At 42.8% G+C, this 21,829-nt stretch overlaps 1 long non-coding RNA gene and 1 pseudogene across 2 annotated transcripts in view; one reads left to right on the forward strand and one right to left on the reverse strand.

The window, feature by feature from the left end:
- Positions 1 to 3,661: 3,661 nt before the first annotated feature.
- LOC308471254 overlaps positions 3,662 to 21,829 on the reverse strand; it is a 38,780-nt gene continuing 20,612 nt past the window's right edge. Inside the window, exons 2-3 of the long non-coding RNA XR_013982845.1 lie at positions 6,059 to 6,249; positions 3,662 to 5,759 (exon numbers count right to left, since the gene is read on the reverse strand). This is a non-coding gene — a long non-coding RNA (uncharacterized lncRNA). The remainder of the gene's footprint in view (positions 5,760 to 6,058; positions 6,250 to 21,829) is intronic.
- LOC308471126 (ubiquitin-like FUBI-ribosomal protein eS30 fusion protein pseudogene) lies at positions 20,219 to 21,432 on the forward strand (annotated as a pseudogene). Its single transcript has one exon. The product of its transcript is annotated as a ubiquitin-like FUBI-ribosomal protein eS30 fusion protein pseudogene (transcript).

The following is a 21,829-nucleotide window of genomic DNA, read 5'->3' on the forward strand; positions in this document are numbered from 1 at the left end:
CTCAGTCTGTTTCAGTCTCAAGAGTGAATGGGGAGATTAATATCTGTTTGCTAAATAAATAAATAAATAAAAATCAGCGGATACATTTGCTCAATAGAATTGTGTGTATGTTTTTCTTCCAAAGTACAGTATCTTATTTTTCACAGAAGAAGGTATGTGAATTTTTAACCCCTTGTTTGCTTAACAAAAGATCAACGCATACCTGCTCATTATAATCGCTTTAGCTTTTATTCTAATTATTAAAAATACAATTTCCCACAGAAGGGACATATATGACATATTTAACTCCTCTTTTGTTTCTTGGAGGGGTATTTCTCTATTTCTTTTTTGTTGATGATCAGTATTCTGCTGCTTTTGGGGCATAAAAGAGAAAGAAAGAAAACCGTCCGCCACCTCGCAAGAATATAATAGATGCCTCCAAAACGTTTCGACGTTTTATGGGGTCTGTTCCTTGTATGAGTCCAACCCAATAATGCTTAATCTTTCGTGCTCAACCAACTGGGGATGTTTTAAAGGGGCTGGTTGTGATTATGATATTATGTTATTAATTTTTAATACTTGAGTAGTAGGCAGCAACAATGCCTACTATTGAAAGTGTGTGTGAGATATATATATAATGTTCTCAGTGTTGATTTGTGTGCGTGTGTGAAAGAAAATAAATGCAACTCACATCATACAACGTAAACAGGATCGGAGATGGATGGGTTATAATTAAACAGATGAAATAGAATAGCAGACTACTCTGCCAGAGATTGATAGCTGCGACACACACACACACACACACACACACAAATTTCTCGGGGACTCATGTCTCCCCAACCTTCAGAATCCTCTCACTGGCCATCCTGATTAGATTCTGATCGATGCTTTTGAAATAATGTGAAATTTAACTGGAGAACATCAGGAGCACAGGCTCCTTCCACTTCCCTCCCTACCCCCACATTACAAAATATAAGTTTGACAAATCAGTGCATCCAGATATGAGGATGATAGTGTGCTAATTAACCTAGAGCAAAGAATTAATAGTTCAGACTTCCGTCCCGCACACAGCTTACAGGCCAGTGCTGTGCGTGCTTACGCGGGAAAAAAAAGTCTTACCGAGTTCAATATTATGTACTTTCAAAGAATGGTCGGTAAGCTTCAGTTCAAGTGAAGTCAATGAAATCCCATTGCAGCCCAAGCCTCAGTAGTGGTCAAGAGAAGCAAAAAATATTATGGAACTCTCACCCAACTCTACCTACCGTAAGCTGTTCTTTTCAGTTGAGAACGTCAATACAAACAACTCTATATGTGATTATAAAGGCAGGTGAAAGTCCACTTGCTCTATGTTTTGTTGGAAAGACATAAGAGTACCAAATGCATGTAGTATAATGTATGTGTTAAATAAACATTAATTCACCAGTTAGAATAATCATCATCATTTGCCCATTGTTTGGGAACATGCCTATCACGTTTGGAGTTCTCAGTATGAATTTCCCCCAAATAAATACATTATTATTTTTTTTAAATCCTCAAATGGCAATGTCTCTCTTTGCAGCAGCATTTGCTGCCTCCAAATTCCTTAGATCTTCCCGTCATCAAACTGCCATGGTCCAAGTGGAAACTAAGACAATTCCGCCAAAACCCCCAACAAAGAACCCTGTCTAGAAAATGGCTTTCAGAAATGAAGTCTTTAGCAAACGTTTGGTTTTCTCCTGGAAACGTTCTGCCTTCTCAAATGGACTCCATGCTTTTGAAGCAACCGTTGCCCGAAGTCCTTCGGCCACAGCAACCAAATCAGTCCGAAGTCCAAGGTCAAGGCAAAAGAGACAAACTGGCTCGCAATTAGTGTCTAGACAGAAAAGAATGAACTTCACATATAGTGCCTATGTGGCTGGGAAGCCCTCGAATCCAAAGGAACGGCCATTGCTAGAAACGGGGAGTTGGGAGAGAAGGGGGTCACTTTAAATAGTTGGAGGCAAAATAAGGTTAGGGAACCCTGGATGAAATCACATTTTAAAGCAGCGACAAGCAAGACGCTTCAAGTTCCTGGAGCTGGTTGCAAGAGTTGGTGTCTAGAGTGGTTCACATCCCAGTGACCGGTTCTTCAGAAGATATACCTCATTAAAATATAGTTTATATATATATATATATATATATATATATATATATATATATATGGGGTATATGGGCAATTGACAATATCAGTCCAGAAAGGGTGGGGATACATGCATGAAAAGCTGGACTTCTAATGTGGGTGATGGCGGTGGGGTGAGAGAGTGGCTCCGGTAACAAAGGACCCAGTTCTGTGCTTGCAGCAGCGAGGAAGACTCTTCCTACCGGAGGAGAGTGAACGTTCCAAGGTTGCCTTACGGCAGAGGGGACACAATCTGGAAATGGACAGATTGATGGTAACCATAATAAGGGACACTACTGGGTTGTGCTTGGTTTTGAATTCGTGCAGAACAAATACCTCATTTCTAGGATGCTTGCTTGCTTGCTTATTTATTTATTTATTTAGGTGTGCTTCCTGAGTAAGGAGGAGAATAGTAGTAGTAAATAAGCAAAAGATGTCCGGTATTTATTTATTTATTTATTTATTGAATGCAAGGCCATTTACAATTCCTATTTCAATGACATATAGGTTTAATTAAAATTGGGGTTTTTACAATTCCGTTTATTGTGGCACATTTGCGACAGGGAAAAGGGGAGAAACCGCAAAGACGAAAACTCGAGAAAATTTGCACATTTCATGCTCCGGGAAATTAACACTGGCTTTAAACTTTGGTGGAAATTGCAAAATAAATAAGGCCGGAGGAATGAATCCATCCAGCCTTTTGTAAGAAATGCAGTGTGTGTGTGTGTGTGTGTGTGTGTGTGTGTGTTTTAAAGGAAGTGGGGGTGGGTTTGCATTTCTTAAACAGCAGGTTTATCCCACGGCCTGGCGTCCCCTTCATTTATCTGCCTTGTCTTGAGCTGCTTTTCATTTCATAAATTGCTTAGCGGTATCTCATTTAAACGGGCTGATCTTGCTAAGATACGGAGCTGTGGATTGATAGCAGGAGTCAATTCTAGTGGGTTAATTAACTTAAAAATGCATAAGGAGGCTTCTATCTTCGGGGGAAGAACACCGAGCAGATCTGTTTACTACATTTGCCGTGATGCAGTATATGAAAAGGGCCCCAATGCAAAGAAAGAAAGAAAGAAAGAAATTTTCCTGGACTATATTAGAATCCGGTATCTGTTGTTATTGCCGATAAGGGGTACATCTCCCAACCGCCTCCCCCGTGCATGTTGTAGACATATTGACATCCTGTTTCATAATCAGAACAGTCTATGAGAACAATGCGATAAAAATATAAGTGAGAACACTGAAGAATTTTCGGTATGGAAGTCAACATATACTATGAAGTAAGTCTCACTCAGATCAATAAAGCTTACTCCCAGGTAACGATGTATAAAATTGCAGTCCCACATGCTAGTAAGACCCATGTATATGCCTGGGATCCGACTCTTTATGTGTGAAAAAAACCTGTTCAGCCGAAAACAAGTTTCATAAGAACAATAACATAAATTTCAAATTGGAAACCAGGAGGAGGAAGCAAATGCCAAATTCTTTATTAGTTTGATTGCAAAGTATATGATCTGATTTAGGAAATGAGGGGTGTATTTTTAAAATAATTAAATCAAAGCCCATCAATTGTTTGGGAACAATTGTCAATATTATACAGATTGTTCCTTGGAACTTAGGTATTATCTATTGTAGGAGACAGAAAGTCTATGAGAGCGGTAAGTTTATTTCCCCCAGTACATTATTGTTAGAGAACTTTTGTCACCTGGACGGATTTTTTCCATGCTGTATGACATTTCTGTCAAAAGTCCAGAAACTAGCCTGACCTGATTAAGACATGAATCCAATACCTTCCATTTGTAAAGTGCTAGAACCCGGTGATGCAAATTCATACATCTTCTCACCCCTACAAAAATTAGAAATAAACATGTTTCCACTAAAATATATACTGTTTATAAACAGAGTCATAGCACAATTCTATACACTCTGGTCAGAAGTAAGTCCTATTGAAGTCGGCAAGGTTTGCTCCTTCTGCAAGTATAGGATTGCAGCATTACAGTGCAATTCTAAGCAGGACTACTCAGAAGTAAGCCCCACTAAGTTCAGTGGTACCTACTCCCAGGTAAGTGGGCATAAGATTGCATCCCTAATGTATGACCTGTGGGTAAAAACTTTTTTTAAAAATGTAGATCTTAATTCACTACAGTGGGGACATGTAAGTATATTTTCTTGCGAATTAGGGCATACAAACAGTGCGGGGGGGGGATAGCACCCCCGGAAGCTACACAGGGATAGTTAAAGGGGTTCACACAGCCAACAAAGTCAATAGGAAGCTGTGGAAGTTAACATTTCATAAGCACACTAGAAGACCAGCAATCCAAAAGTAGCTCCTTGGGTGCCCAGATATATTTATAACTTCCTCAACATACCCATCTGGTGTAATGATTTATTTGTAGTATGTGTTGTTATTTCAAAGGAAACATTTTTAAACACACACAAACCATAGGTATCATTTCCATTTTCCTGCCACTGGTGGCTTTTGTGGCATCTCTTTATTCTTCCTCGCATTTCAGCCCATTGGTGGTTCCACCACTGAATTTTCTTTGTCCATAAATAGTCTGTAATTTTGGCTTTTCGGACCAGTTGCTCCCCACACCGCTGCAGAATCCCCATGACAGATTCCCACAGTAATCTTTATATTAGCATTTCTAGCCCTTCCATCAACAAGGAAATCTGTTGGGTCTGCCCGTCACTCGCCACGAAAGCCCCTATAATAAATATAGGGTTGGAAGGGAATTCTCTCATTCCATCAACATGCTGGGCAAGGAACATAGATTTTGAGCCATCAAGGGAAAACAAAATGCCGCGTACGGGGATATTTTAGCATTAACTGCATATAACTCCCCCCTGGAATGCAAATTTAGCCAAGAAATTGTAACTCTCCGTCTCACGTTATACAAGTACTGTACGTTCTTTCTTCTACACCCCCCCCCCCTTTTCTTGCTTTGTGTGTGTATAAATATGTGTTTTCTTTGGTTTTTCAAAGACTCGTCTTCTGTTTTTGTTCAAACATGTTCAGTACAAAGCTAAAGCTTTGCAAACTTCTCCGCTCCATTTTGGAGAAAATTAATGGTCATGGTTCCTTCACGGCATAACTGAATGAATATAATTGTCCCAGGGTTTTTTGGATTCTCTCCAAGGTGTAGCAGAAGACTCTGAAAGTTTGTAAATTCCCCCTCGCAACGGACTGACTGCACACAGGGTTGTGTGTGGAAAATGGCAGGTCAGTGTGTGTGTTCATACGCAAAGTTTGGGAGACAATAGGCGAAGCATCCACCATCCTATTTCCCCAACTTATTTTTCCCCTATTGACCATCATGAATTCCAGCAATTCACTTCTAAGCACATTTCTGAGATGTCCTCGGAGTACATCGGCTTCAAAGAGAACGTTGACATCATAGGCAGAGACGGATCTCCAGAAAATCCAGGCGCCGTTCCTCTGCTCCTTCCTCCACGGGTTGGGGCCCAAGGAATCGTCACCGAGTGGAATTGCCTCGAGAAATGGGTTGGGATAGTCCATGTTTTTAGCCATTCCTCGGAGTGAATTTCTGCCCTCCTAGTAACATGTCACGTCCTGGAGGCCTGCAGAAGTCTAGAATTTCACAGGGGCCCAGCCTCCTGGCTCACTTGTTCATTGTTTTGCCTGGCGCTGCAATGAGAAGAGCTCTAATTAATATTACAATAAAACACGTGTTCGTGGGTGCTGAAACCAGTGCATTTATTTATCTGATGATGGTGGTGATGGTGATTATGATGATACTAATAGGACCCCTCCCTTGTCTTCCTTTGTTCCTTGTCATCCTTTCTCTATCCCACCCCCTTAGAATTTTCGCAATGGAGGCGGTTCAATCTCCCTTGGCCGTCTTTTTCCCCATCCCATCCCTCAAGAAACGGCGCATTTCTTTTCTTTTCTTAAAAAAGCATAAAACACCCTCTATTTTTCCTCGCCTTATTTTCTGTAGGGTAGCTCCTTCCTTCCTTCCTTCCTTCCTTCCTTCCTTCCTTCCTTCCTTCCTTCCTTCTTCTCTTCCTTTATTTCCTCTATCTCTTTAGGGAGGCCCTCAAACTTTTTTTCCTTTCCATTCTCATTCCACTCCTTTCCTCCAGGATGAAAGTGAAGATGGTCTTGCTTCTGAATGCTAGGGATAAACAAACAAATAAATACCTCTTTGGTCGTAGGCTCTGACACATCATAACCTAATGTGACGTTCCTTCCAGCTGGCAGCGCTATGTAGTTCTTTGCAGCGACTGAATGGAGGCAGTCACAGCATGGAATACAGGAGGTCAACTATCCCCTTCATTAGAGCGTGCCCCCCCTTTCCTCCTAAAGGAGTATTCGCATCTTTCACCCCCACACCAATACACCCCCTCTTTTCACACACGCATACTCTGTCTCCTTCTCTCCCTATAAGCATCGGTCTTAAGGACAAAAGGCTATGGGAAAATGGGGGACTTGTTCCAGAAAGTGTGTGTGTGTGTGTGTGTGTGTGTGTGTGTGTGTGTGTTCGCGCGCCCTTTATATATTCTTAGTTCCGATGACTTCTCCGTGATGATTTTACACTCTTTTTAATAGAGCACTTTACCCGTTAGGAAATGATTCAGAGGCAGACAAATAAAAATATCTCTTCCAGCTTAGTGCCCTGTCTGGTCGGAAGTCCAAGTTCATTTCCAAGTTAAAAGAGGCGGCAGCCTTTCATTCTAAAGTCACAATGAGAAGGAGGGCCCCCCGTTTGGCCTTGTTGTTTGTGTCAACAAACGGGACACCTCCGAAGGTATTTATCGCTTTGCATCGTTTGGTCGACAATGTTCTTCAGAGGCAGCTGAAGGAAGCAAGGGAGATTTTATGTCTCTTCCTCTCTCTGGGAGTTCTCACACTTCATTTTTTAATTTAAAATAATAATAATATGATTTCCTAAATGAGAGTATTCGGAAGTCTAACAATAGAATTATCCATCTCCACACCCTGAGTCTCCCTGATGCCAGAATAGTTGTTGACGATGGAAAACATCTAAGGAAAAGAATATTGCGATGCAACCAGCAGGCCTCTGTGGGAAAAATCAGTGTCTTTGATTACATAAAGTTGTATTCAACAGCACTGAGGCAGGAAGGGTGTCCCATCAGGTATGTAACAATTCTTACTTTGTTTTCTTCCTTCCTCTGCCTTCCTCTTTTTAATTGCATTTATAATCTCTTTCTCCGGCTAATCTATGGGGAAACCATGGAAGCCTCAGGTTGTGATGTTGAGCACCTATTTAGCACCTACCTAAAGAGGAGAAGGTTGACTTGGCAATAAAGTTGGTTGGCTCCAAATAAAGAATTGGAATGCTAGGCTGCAACCCTATACACCCTTATTTGGGATTAAGCCCCGCTGAATTTAGTGAGACTTACTTCTGAGCAGCCATACATAAGATTACACTTACGCAATGGGTTTTTATATTTTATCGTTGTTGTTTTTGAGATGAGCATCAAATTTCAGCAGAAAAAAATTATTTCCACGTAATGCCGAAATCTGGTGTTGGCAATGTAACTGCTGGAAGAGTTACTGGACGTCATTTTGACGTCCAATGAAATGTACAGTGAATGTTGCAACTTTTTTTAAAGCCCTCAATGATCTCCCAAATATCTTCTGGGGAATGCCTAGACACCTGAGGTTTGCATATGATAGAGGCAAAAAGTAGAACTTTTCTAGTCTCTAAAGTAAACAGGAAATGGTTTCTTGAAACTTCCCGATGCAGTCCACCCCCGATTTTTCAGATGCCCTCAGATTACTCAAGTTGGCAATAAATTCATGTAAACAACAACAACCGGACGTCTATTCGCTATATGGCCACTTGGAGCCTCCATCTCTGGAAAACCATTGCCATGATTTTTCCTGCCGCTCCAGTAGCCTTTTCGTTGTCTTCGCGAAAGTCTTATCCTGACGACAGACTTTCGACTGGATAGCAACAATGCCCTGTACATAAGGGGCTATCTTAAATATTAAAGATAATAAACGCCCCTCACTTGTTGTATGATACCTTCGTGGACCCAGCCGGCACAACACATACACACGTGTCTTTTCTTTATATGCCTACTGTGCGTTCATCGTATGTGTTTAGGGGTATATTGCTGAATAGAAGACTTTCCCCCTCAAGAACGATCATTTCTAATGGCTATATAAATTCTCCTTTTCAAAGAGTTAGTGTCAAAAGTCTGCCAAAGTCTGCCAGAGTCTTCCCTTGTGAGCTCTGTCTACAGTTGTTTAGTGGGATTTGCTGCAACAGGGCATTAAAACAAATTTATATTTTACTCCCCCAACGCCTGTGCCTTTGTGCTCATGTTAAGTCATCCTCCTTGCATAACTCCATTTCATCATTGAGAACGGAAAGGGACCCTTAAACCAAAGAATTGTCAGTTCCTTCCACCCACACGTACATGGCTGAGGGACCCGCCATCTTTCCTCCTTGGATACGAAGATAACCATGCATTTCAATTGTAAGCAATGAAAAATGAATCTATGTTAACCGTAAGGAACAGAGAATCATCGACCTGTGATAATACGAAAGCAGCGGTGTTGGCTTCTTGTTCCTAAAAAATGCAAGGGCAAAACCTCTCGTTTACTGCAGTACAGCAGAATCGCAGTCTTTGAGAATTACTTGGCATATTGTAATCGAAATGATATTCTGTATGTGTGTGTGCGGGAGCGAGAAAGAGATGAGCACATGCTTACTGAGAAGGAAGACCCACTGATGTTAAACTTGCTTAGGATCGCTCTGCATGTTTGTCCTGGGACGTACACTGGGCTGGTGGATTTAGTAGACTTTCCATAATCAGCAAGAATTCATGGAGGCGCGGGAAACTATAGGGCAGATAATATTAATTGACTGATTAATTCACCGACCCTGAAAAGGGTGGCACACTCTGATAGCCAACACATAAACTCGAACAATGTGTGCCGAGTTTACAGTTTACCCACCACGCTGCCAAGGGGTGTCACTTCTCCACGCTGCTCTGCAGCATTTATGGTCAGCTGCTGAGCTGTGCAACAGGAATGCGCCTTGTAATGTATACCACCAGAGGTATGAATTATTTACAGTCCGCATTTCCAGCAGCAATCTCACACATGTGAGATATGAAGGCTTTGAAATGGTCTCAGTACCTGGCTCGAAAGACTCCTTGCCCTAGTGCTTATCAAATGGTGATGTGTTGGTTTCCCTTAATCCACCTCTAGGAAAGGGAGTTGCTCCATTCATACTGTATGTACAGGATGGGGATTTTGACAGATTTCTGACAAATATGCCGAAGGGCTACTGCCTTGTCTTCACATGATATTGAGAAGGCTCAAAAGTCGAGGGGGAACAAACAAATAACCAGGCAGAAGGATTCTCATTCTCTTCTCTTTTGTCCACACGCTCCTGTGTGTGCTTAGGCAGACAATGATAATAGCTACATAATATGCTCCCAAGTTCCTATATTGTTGTTGTTTAGTCGTTTAGCGTGTCCGACTCTTCCTGACCCCATGGACCAGAGCACGCCAGGCACTTCTGTCTTCCACTGCCTCCCGCAGTTTGGTCAGACTCATGCTGGTAGCTTCGAGAACACTGTCCAACCATCTCGTCCTCTGTCGTCCCCTTCTCCTTGTGCCCTCCATCTTTCCCAACACCAGGGTCTTTTCCAGGGAGTCTTCTCTTCTCATGAGGTGGCCAAAGTATTGGAGCCTCAGCTTCAGGATCTGTCCTTCCAGTGAGCACCCAGGGCTGATTTCCTTCAGAATGGAGAGGTTTGATCTTCTTGCAGTCCATGGGACTCTCAAGAGTCTAATCCAGCACCATAATTCAAAAGCATCAACTCTTCCGCGATCAGCCTTCTTTACGGTCCAGTTCTCATTTCCATACATCACTACTGGGAAAACCATAGCTTTACCTATACAAAATAGTTACATATAATTCAAGCATAGCGGTTTTATTTATTAAGTTAAACTGTTGGTTGTTGTCCATCAGTGACTAAGTTCTGGAATTCTACCGTAGATGTACGATTTTTTAAAAGTAGAAGTTCTGTTTAATCTTTGAAAGTTCACCATAACTCATTCCTCTCTTCGGCCATCTTTATATATACCTTATTTTGTCTTCTTATGCAGCTTCAGCATCTCTCTGTCCGTCCATCCGTCCATCCACCCATCCACCCATCCTTCCATCCAATCAGCCTCTCTGTTTGTCTTTTCCTTCCCACCTACATTTTCTCACTTGGTTTCCAACAAACCTTTTTTAAAAACTGAGAAAATTACATCAATACTAAATCACGGTTTATTATCACAAGATTATAAAGTGCTTTACAGTGTTTTCCAAGCATTTCTGTGCAGCGTAGTGGTCAATTGGGAGGTCACCAGCACCGTCGAAACAAGTTTTAAAAAGCAAACAATAAACTAGTTAGACAGATAAATAGATAGACAGATAGAAAACACTGCCAAAGAACTGACATACTCACGAGAGAGCGAGTTTCCACTTTACACTACTCTCTTAAGCACCCTGAATTCAACCCAGAAGAAAAATTAAGCACTTTTAAAATCCTTTAGAAATTAATGAGATTCTGTGTATACTTGTAAATCCTATTTAAGTATGCTGAACTTCCTCTGAGTTGAGTTTATTTGGAGGCAAGTCCCACTGAAATCGCTAGGATTAAATCCAAGTTAGAGTCGTGGGTGTAGAGCCCGAACAGGTTTATTATGGCGTGAGCTGCGATGTTGGCAACAGCCTATTTCATTTGCTTAGGAAAAGGTCATTCCGTAATGGGTGAGTTACACTTCAACCCAGCCTACACTTGGAAACAATAATTTATTGAAGCTTCCTACTCACTGAGATTCGGACTGAAAATACAAGGCTGCGATTTTCTGCACCCTGATTTATGTGGAAGCCCCACTGAACTCAATGTTGATTTCAGAGCAAACACAGAACTGGACTTTTTATCTCCCACTGATTCGAATGGCACTTAACAACGCTTAATTTTGTCTCCATACCTTATTATTATTATTATTATTATTATTATTATTATTATTTTGTTTGTTGTTGCTATATTATTATTACTGTTGTTGTTGTTTTGTTATTGGTACCATTACACTAGTATCGAAGAATGAGTACAATCCAGCCGAAGTTAAGCGTTTTCGGTCAAATGGTTGTGAATCAGTCAACCACCTCCTTACTTCTCTTCTGCTGAAATCTAAATTTCGCTAAATTGGGACTCAGCTTTGGTATTCATCGCATCCTGCTCCAATTCCATTGTGACGTGGTAATGTTTAATAGCCGACGCAGCTCGGAGCCAAAGAAATAGGAAGGCCACCAGCAACCGTTCCTTTGATTACACGGAATATTTCATGTGATGCCTCACTGGAACGTGTGAATCTATTTTAATTGTTGATTTCCCCGTTTAACATCTGAACAACAACGGCGAGGAGCTCCTTGTATTCTTTTAGTTTATTCATTAATTAATGTGGCAAGTTTAAGGTCCTGACATCCATTTTGTTTTGCCTCTGCGCAGTTGTTGTCCATAGATTTACTTTGTGTTTATACCCAAAAGGCAAAGTCTATCCGATCTAGTGTTTAATTGGGTTGTGTTTCGTAGTAAACAAATAAATTAAAATGTACTTAACCTTACCCATCTGTACTCTGTGCTTTCCCACCTCATCCCCCGCCCCCTTTCACTTAGGTTGTTAGTCTACTTTACTCACTAAATTGTTCCCATCGGAGTAGCGAGCAAAGATATTAGAGAGTGTCATTAAACGAATCTCCTTTTATAGAAAACATGCATTCAGTCTATGCAACTCTATTAAGGTAATAATAATACTAATAATACTAGTAAAAGACGCCCAGCGAAATAGTGGGCCTTCAGGAACAATCATCCTAAGAAGAACAATATATGCAACTCTATAATGAGTTAATATACTTCAAATATGGCAACTAATTAGAATTCAAAGACATATGAATAGGCTCGCAACTATTAAAAAGTTTCCATCCTGATTGCCTCTTCCTTAGAAGCACAAAAATAGTCAGACACCGCAGGATGCCTCTTGGGAAATATTCCATATAGACATTTTTGTTATGTTGACCCACAAGAAAAAGTTCACATTCAGGGCAATTCCTTTGTTAAGCCAACTAAAATGCCACAAAATACTGTGCACGTTTCCGAGTTCTCCAGAGCTCTTCGTTAAGGCTAGATGGTAAACAAAGGAAGGAAAGGGGAGGGATTGGCAAACGCTGCCTGGATGGGGTTCACGTTTAGTCACAGTACTAAGATGAAATGTGGGAGGAGGGAGCAGGAACCCCCTGTGTAGAATTTAGAACCTACGTAGTCATGGATCTCAGTTCCAGCCACGTATACTATGGGAGGTAGGTCCCATAGACCACAACCCCACGCAAGTCTACTCAGAAGTAAGACCCACTGAATTCCATGGGACTTATCGCCATAGACGTGTGTGCACTGTATAGAATTGCAATCTTAATTTCGAGTGTGTTTACCCGGCGCATATAGATCTGTCTGTGGGTCTCACTCCTTTTATTCTCGCCTGAAAGCCAGTGTTGGCTGGGATCAATTTTTGATAAGGTGTTTTTCAGCAGGAAGTCAACGTGGCTGCTTCCGAAGAAACCCCACCATTCACTGAAACTGGGGCTTGTGAAGGAACGTTCGTCAGTGGTCGGAGCCTTCTGACAAACCACTGATTTAATTAAAATACTTTAACCTTAGAGTGGGATATAAAAGAACGTGTAGTTCAAAGTTTCCAAAGTTTTCAAGAGAGGACCACGATGATCCCATTTCAGGTTTTATCTATTTTCAGAATTTTTGTTAGAGCTGAATCAAGATAAAACAAGAGAGATATATTCATTCTTCCCCATCCCCCTGCCGCCCAGATTGTTAGATGGATAAATTTCCCATTGTTTCGTAAGACCCAGACAAAGATCTTGTCGCGTTCTGAAAGGAATAACGAGATAGTGGTGTTTGTTTATGTTTCTATACATAGATAAATCCATTTTTATTATTTTATGTAAAGAGTGGAAATGTATGCACAACTATGATCTCTTACAGGCTTGCCTTGCAGTTCTGCTGCAGAGCGAAGACCTAGACTCGCAGCTTAAAGTCACTCCTTACGCAACTTGAATTTATTGATATTTCTTCTCCCCCCCCCAATGTTCTGCATGTGGTACAAAATAAGCGTTTGTTATAAGCCGCTTTGTGCACAGCTTACTGCAGGAAGGCGGCATATAAATGGAGGAAATCTAACTTACTTAAATGGAAATACTGGAATTAGAAAAGTTCCAGTCGAGTCAATATGTACCCTAAACAAAGCATTCACTTCTTCAGTTGACCTGTGGAGAGAGAGGACTGTGTCTCCTGCAACAAAACCGCATCTGGAACATAGCTCCTTAGAGTAGACCTTTTTAGCACACCGGAGAGCTTTTAATGGGGGGAAACCAGAGGCGGGAAGGCATTGACAAACTTGCTCTCTTTAAACTGAACTTTTGCACTTGCTTTCAAGAACATTATCGGGGTGGGTTACAGGCCCCCTTGGAGACTCGCTTTCCATGCTAAATAATTAATTAACGCGCAGCTGCATCGCGGCCGGGGCGCTCCCGGCTCTTCATACGGCCTGCAAAACTTGCTCCCAAGAAATCATTATACAACCGGGCTGCCGTTGCTTCTCTTTGGCTGCCGTCCTAGGGTCGTGTGCGAGTCATCCGACTCTTATTTTTCTCCCTCTCACTGCAAGACTTTCACGTCTCAGACAGCCGAAATTTAACAAGCATCGCTTGGGAAGAAATAGAAAGGCGATTACATCTTCCGCCCCCACTTTAAAAAAAGAAAGCAAGAAAATAAAAGATGTGGGAAACGTTTAATGGGATGTATAAAGAAATTAACTGCAATTCTATGAGCACTTACTTCGGAGTAAGCTCCAATGAACTCAGCGGGAAGGACATGTATAATATGGTCGCCATGGGCAGCAAAATGAACACGCGTGTTGTTTTGCTTGCACAAACGCGATTTTTAAGGAGAGGGTGCACGTGTGTTACAGCATTTTATCCGACTGGCGATTTTCTTCTTAAATCTGGACTCAGCCAACATGTACACCCGCAGGCCTCAAAGAAGGGACATCCAAGGCTTTTTTTGGAACCATCCCAAACGAAACAGTAACTTAAGCTTGAATGCTGGCGATCTGTTCCCTGGACTCAGTGCTGGACTTCTACCCTTTCTCTCTAAAAGATACTCTGGAAATTTGGGATTCCACTCACTCCTCACTGCATGAGGGAAAATCCACAGGCCATTTATCCCCGGAGCATATTGGCTTCATAAGATTTTAAGACATATCCAAGAACGTGTGTTTAGGACTGAAAGCATCGCTCAGCCGAAGGTGAAATATTTCCGCCAATACCAACCACGTCAATTCTACACCTTGAAAAATGTCCACTCCTCCCCCTCTTCCTTCTATTTTATCCTGCTTTAACAACAACAACAACAACAACAACAACAACAACAACAACAACAACAACAACAAAGAGACCTGCTTGCACCTGAAGGTCTAAGGAACTCATTGCGGAGTAAACTTTCTTCGTGGGCCCGAGCCTACTTTATCCGAATCCTCCTCTGCTCTAGCGATGCTTTTGTCGGGAGATATTCGCTGGGGCGTTTAACGCAGCTATTCATTTAGGAGACAAGAAGGCTAAAAGATAAAGCTAAATTAAGCGTCAATTGAGTCATTAAACCTCAATCTCCAAATGTAATCAAGATGCTATCATGATTCTAGCCTAACTGATGCTCAGAAGCATTTTAAACACATCCCAGAGAAAGTTAAGCATTTTTTTTTTTTTTAAAAAGTCTAATTGATTTCAAAGGGGAGACTCGAACCGGCGCTTATCTCTTTTTCCCACGGGAATCAATGAGGTGTTGTTGTTTAGTCGTGTCCGACTCTTCGTGACCCCATGGGCCAGAGCACGCCAGTCACTTCTGTCTTCCACTGCCTCCCGCAGTTTGGTCAGACTCATGTTTGTAGCTTCGAGAACACTGTCCAACCATCTCGTCCTCTGTCGTCCCCTTCATCTTGTGCCCTCAGTCTTTCCCAACATCAGGGTCTTTTCCAGGGAGTCTTCTCTTCTCATGAGGTGGCCAAAGTACTGGAGCCTCAGCTTCACGATCTGTCCTTCCAGTGAGCACTCAGGGCTGATTTCCTTCAGAATGGATACGTTTGATCTTCTTGCAGTCCATGGGACTCTCAAGAGGGGTGTAGAAAAGCTTAACTTCGGCGGAACCGTGCGCTTTGTTTGAATAGAATGGCTACCTCGGTTCTCCTAAATTTTATATATATATTCAAGTAGCTGAGATCTTTTCCAGCAAGATAGATGTCCCACTTACATATGAGTTTACTTTAAAAAATATACATGGCATTTACTTAGAGGTACTTTCCATGGAAAGCAAGGATGCTTACATCCAAGGAACTGTTCTTCTCCCATCCCCCCAAAAAACGTGTTTAGGATTAGGGTGCAAAAATTCAGTACGTTCTTCTGGAGTTCCTGGAAAGTGAGGTGCGGGAGTGGGGGGAATGTTTACAATCAGATTCCAGCAACTCAGTTCTTGTTCCCCCAGATGTATAAAACTGGAATGAAGAATACCTTCCATTCCTAGAGTAGGACACGTAGGCAGTCTTGGGAGGACAGTCAACTATGATCTATGGGCATCAAAGATCAACCTGAGCGCCATCCAGCCCGAAGTTAAGGCATTGTCACGTCCATTGATTTCAGTGGGGGAGAAGGTGCGCACGTCTGTTTTATAAAGCACATACTCAACCCTCCGCTTAAAATCAGTGACACTCTAAAAGTGCCTAAGATTGGCTGAATCGTGCTCCTTTTAGTTAAAAAGTAGTATGTTCTAAAATTAAAATTTGTCAAACAAGGTTAAATAAAAATGACACCAACAACTCAGTTGGTGTAGAACTGTAGCCATCTTTATTTTCCATCGTTTTGTAGCCAACATTTCGGGAAGAGTGGAAAAAAGAATTCCATTAAGTAAACAAGGGAGCTGTTAATTCCGTATGTATAGGGGAGAGTGCCTGGAGTAATACTTCTCACCGTTCTTTCTGATGGAAATGTCGCATCCTTGCCATCGAATTCCATTTGAAACTGAAGGATGTAAACATTTGGGACCGTATGTGCGTGGCGCTGGAAATATATATATTTCCTAGAGAGGGTTGGGTGGGAGAAAGGGATTTTGTGTTTTGTTTTCTCCCCAGCATTTTAACAATTTTATTGTGTCATGCGCTTTTGTGCACTACTGTTCACTGTATATGATGTGGGAAGCCATATCCAGAGTTGCAATAATATATATGTGCACACATATGGTTGAAAAGGGGATTGTAAGCAATGAGATCTGAGGGAAATGAAGTGCACAAAGTACAGGGTGGGTGATAATTAGGTAACTAATTAACATACCTAAAACTCGGATACAGTTGAGGAAATGGACTCTGGTCCACGTATGCTGATGCCATAGTATATATATTTAAGGCGCCAGAAGACTTATCTGTTATTTTCCCTGCAAGAGACTAGCACTGCTGGAAAAATCTTCCAACAGTAGTTGTAAACTGCCCTGAGCTTTGGAGAGGCAACATGGTTATGATTTAAATTAATAAATAGTGCTGGGGGGAGCAACATTTTGATTCAGTGTCTATTTTTGGCTTAAGGTAAAGGTAAAGGGACCCCTGACCATTAGGTGCAGTCGTGATCGACTCTGGGGTTGCGGCACTCATCTCGCTTTATTGGCCGAGGGAGCCAGCGTACAGCATGACTAAGCCACTTCTGGCGAACCAGAGCAGTGCACGGAAACACCGTTTACCTTCCTGCTGGAGCGGTACCTATTTATCTACTTACACTGGCGTGCTTTCGAACTGCTAGGTTGGCAGGAGCAGGGACTGAGCAATGGGAGCTCACCCCGTCGTGGGGATTCGAACCGCCGACCTTCTGATCGTCAAGTCTTAGGCTCTGTGGTTTAACCCACAGTGTCAACCAGACCATGAAGTGCTCCTTGGAATCAAGTAGTAGTTCCACCAGGAATAGGAAAATGCCTTTGACCAAGTCTAACCATTGACCTACCTAACTTAGAATTGTCTACACTTCCTGGCAGTGACTCTCCAAGGTTTCAGGCAGGGAAGCTTTCCCATTTCTATCTGGAGATGCAGGGTATTGAACCCTTGGCCTCCTGTGTGCAAAGCAGATGCTCTAACACTGAGCTCTGAACCAGGGACTGTCCAATATACTTTGCCACCTGAGGCAGATAAGATGACACCTCTCTCATCCCATGTACAAAAGGTGGCCAGACTGGAAGCTGAATCTTATAACGGAACAGCACCCTCCACTAAAATTTATCAAAATTTATCAATTTTCTCAAAATTTTTCTTCTCCTGGAAAAAAGGCCTCCATGATTTTCCTGCCTGGCACCTCCCCCACACATTTGCACACACACACACAGACTAGGAGCCTCAATGGCGCCCCTCTGGAGGCTTCACTCAGGGCAAAAAAAACAGATAGCCTACAAGCTATGGCACTACCTCAGGGCACTTGAAAATTTCTTTAGGTTTTCAAGGTGGGTAGGGTTTTTGAACAAAGGTGCATGCCTTTTTCATTTCAGTAAATATTTTCCCTGCACTCTTCAGCCTCCTTGGCCATGCTTCCTGATGTGAAAAAGCCCCATGGGATGACTTTCCTCATGATGTCTTCCTCTGGGTCTTTATTGAAGCATGTTTAAAGCTTTTTGTATGGAAGAACCCTCAGGTATGTGAAGCCACACCAACCCCTGTGGTTTGAAATAATACAGAGTAAGCGTAGGATTACTATCTTCTTGAGAATTGGGCCGTCATAAGCAACATTTTGCTAGTAAAATACAATCAGAAAGGGTGAGAGGAGGAAAACAGCCCACAATGTTGTGTTTGTTCATAAGACACAACACAGAATAGGTAGATTCTGTTCTGTACACAAGTATATCCATTGTAGGCTAGCGACAGCAGCGACTAGGACAAAAGTGGAAACAGGCTCTGAGACACTGCCTTTCTTTGGCATAAGATGCACACATTAATGTATTCATATTCCAGTTCATCCTGTCCATTGCTGAATGCTAGCAGCGTAAGACTGTATCAGATACTTCTCGGTTATCATTCCCATCTTCCAAGGAGCTTAAGTAGGTGGACATAGCTTTTGTCCTCACAGCAACCCTGTGAGTATGTTAGGAAGAGAGGAAGTGACTAGGCCAGCAAGATTCATGGATTTTCTGCCAGGGGTTCTCCAGCCCTAGTTCAGCAGTGAAATCATAGCACCACAGTGATTGGCAATGACATGTGTACAAACTATCAAGCAATTATATACTTGTTTCCTTAATTTCCACAAGTAGATTAATTTATTAAAAAATCTGATATCTTCTATGGTCTTTAATGTTGCCATGAAAGATGGAGAGAGTGGAGAGAGCAGGGGAGAAATGCAGGAGGAGGAGGGAGGGAGGGAGGAAGGAGAAGAAGAAGAAGAAGAAGAAGAAGAAGAAGAAGGAGGAGGAGGAGGAGGAGGAGGAGGAGGAGGAGGAGGAGAAAATGCAGTGAACAGAGGTTAGGAGGCAGGCAGACAGGCAGATAGATGGACCAATGGAGAAGGAGGAGGAGGAGGGGGAGGGAAGGTGGACAGGAGCAGAACATACCCCAATGGTTGTGAAGGAAGTCACTGGCAGAGCATGAAAGTGAAAAAAAAAGCTAACTTTTTGAATTTCTGGTCCATGGTCTCTCCTGGCTTTGGAGGTGCTGATACATCTCCTTGCCAAAACACAAGGGGCAGCGGTGGGCATTGATACACCTTCTTGCCAAGGGTGCAAGGGAGTGCAGATACAGTTCCTTGCCAAGGGCACAAGGGAGCCTAGGTATGCCTCTGTGCTGTGAGTGCACTGACAGGATTACTCCTCCAGAGTGACTATCCTGCACTGACCTTCCTGCTGCCCTGCCCCTTTCCCTCCAGGTAAGTGGCAATAAGACAGCATCATGGCTCCACACAATCTATTCATCCTCCTTGCTGACAAATAAGAGGCATTATTACAGTTCAAAGAGCAACTGTGGAGCAGGGACAGAGAGGAGTCTGGCCAGGGGAGAATATGTGTCCTGGAAAGAGTCCTGGGAGCCAGATAGAGAGGTTGGAGGTTCATGATTTGCTCCTAGGCATGAGAATCCCCATCCCAACATATTGGTAGACTGGAACTAAGCCACACTGGTCTCAGTGGAAGACAGAAACTTATTTTCTCAGCTTCTCATTCAGTAGCATTTGGCAATCGCCTCCCACACTGTTTTGGTACAGGCGTTCATGGCTCACATCAAGATCTGTTGTTGCCTACATATCCTACTACTAGTCAGCTATGTATACCAACTGCAGTAGCCTTCAGCTGCTCAAGAGAAGTACATTTGTTCAACATTTATACATCCTCCAAGAGGTAATTCCAAAGGAAATGAAAGAGGGTATGTCCAAAACATGTTTATAAAACAAAATGCTTTAACAAATTCTTCCTTTGTGATATTTTTTGATATGAGGCTGAAACAAGAGCACTAGAGTTGGGCATAGACATAGGTTGCTATGATATTAAGGTAATCCTAAATGAGAGCTGAAGATTCAGGAGGTAGTTGGTTTCACCTTGTTCAGCCAGTTGGGTTGTGAATTATTTTGTAAAAATATATGTAGATTAGAATAACTTTTAGTCTCTGTAAAATAAATTACCTGCTTGTTTTGTTTTGTATTATGTCCCTCGGATCCTCTAGGAATACCTGGAAAATGCCTGGGAATGGGGCAAAGGAGGTACAATATCAGTGGTTATAGACAGAAGGAGATACTGGGAAGGGGTAAGGCCAGGCCATTTGAAGAGAAAGGCGATATCAGCATTTAAGATTTATTTCACCTTCTGGTCCTCTCTTCAACAACAGTATTCTAAGCAGTAATGCCAACCTACTTTCATGCTGTAAGGTAGTTTTAAGGCTGCTGCTTAGTGCCTGGTCAGTTCATAACAAACATTGCTCACCTGATCATTTTATTTCTTATCAATAATATGGGAAGTGCCATTTGGATTTTTCTTCCTCAGAAACTGCTGCATCCTCTCTTTCCTTTCCCTTGTCTGCATGCGCGGAGTGGTGGTGACTCTTCGTCTCTCTCGGCTCCATCTTGGATTGGCGACTGAGTGTGGAACTATGCAACTCTGTATTCATGCTCAGAATCTGCACAAGCTTGAGGTGACCGGGCAAGAAACAGTAGCTCACCTTAAGGCCCACATCGAGTCCTTGGAGGGCATTGTGCCTGAGGATCAGGTGATTTTCCTTGGTGGAACCCCCCTGGAAGATGATGTGGGCATTGGGCAGTGTGGCATCAGTGACCTCACAATGCTGGAGGTTGCTGCACGCATGCTGGGTGGTAAGGTCCATGGCTCCCTGGTTTGTGCTGGCAAAGTGAGAGGCCAGATCCCAAAGGTGAAGGAGAAGAAGAAGAAGAAGAAGAAGAAGAAGAAGAAGAAGAAGAAGGAGACTGGCTGTGCCAAGAGGCGCATGCAATACAACCGCTTCTTTCTCAACATTGCGCCAGGCTTTGGCAAGAAGAAGGGCCCCAATGCCAACTCCTAAGCAGCACCCAGTTACCTAATAAATCTGATATTAGCTTGGGGGAAAAGAAAAAAGAAAAAGAAACAAGAAACTGCTGCATCCAGGCTTGAAGGAGATAGTTTCACATAGTTCAACTTCATTTCCTTCCACTGGGCCCCACAAGATAATGCCACACTTGGCTTACGTTGTAACAAAATCTGTTTATTCAGCTAAGGATACAGCTTCTGTGCTGGTGGCTTTCACCTCAGGGCCTTTTGCATGGTTCCCTTGCCCTGGTTGCTACTCCAAGAGTCTGAGTCCTCACAGGATGTCAGGGAACTGCCATTGGCTCAGAGGAGAGAAATAGAGGGGCAGTTGTGTTAAAGGGAGCCTCCAAAAATCTTGCAAAGCAGTTCCTCTTCTGGGGAGGAGGAAAGCCCCACCTCCAGTGGGGAAGAGGTGCAAGGACTAGAGGATGCTGGTGGGAGCCTTAACACCGCTCCTGGGCAAACCGGACAGGAGGGAAACACGCCCTTGCCATCGCCCATCCTGCGGAGTAGCCTAAGGCACAAAGAGGGAAGGAGAAGGTTGGGGGTAACGAAACTCTTATGTTGGGGGAGGTCCAAAAAAAGACCACTTCTGGATTCTGCTAGCGATTGAGCCAGACGTGAGCCTTGGGGCTCTTCACTGTAAATAGTTTGCACCAAAATAAAGCCTGTAAAACACAGGGTTGGAGTCCTGCCTGGTTACTCTCGAGCAACCGCAACAGCCATCTGACACAGGGCCTGCACAATCTTGTGCCAGATTTCCTCCACTTGCTTCTGCCTTCTGAGCTCCTCCACTCCCTTTCCAGCTGGGGATGCCTCCCCTCCTGCCTCCTGCAATTTCTGTCTTACTCCCAGCTGTCTTAAGCAAATCTCCATCAAGAATCCAAGTCTTTGGCCTAAAACCCTGTCCTTTCATTTTCCAACACTTTTTCCTCCTTCATATTGTGCCACCATGCTTTTCCTCTTTCTTCTCTCTAGCAGCTGGATAGCTCAGTTGGTTAGAGCAGGGGTCAGCAACCTTTCTCAGCCATGGGCCGGTCCACCGTCCCTTAGACCTTGCGGGGGGGCCGAACAATA

Source organism: Podarcis pityusensis (genome assembly GCF_964106645.2).
Source record: "Podarcis pityusensis genome assembly, chromosome: 2".
Lineage (NCBI taxonomy): Eukaryota > Metazoa > Chordata > Lepidosauria > Squamata > Lacertidae > Podarcis > Podarcis pityusensis.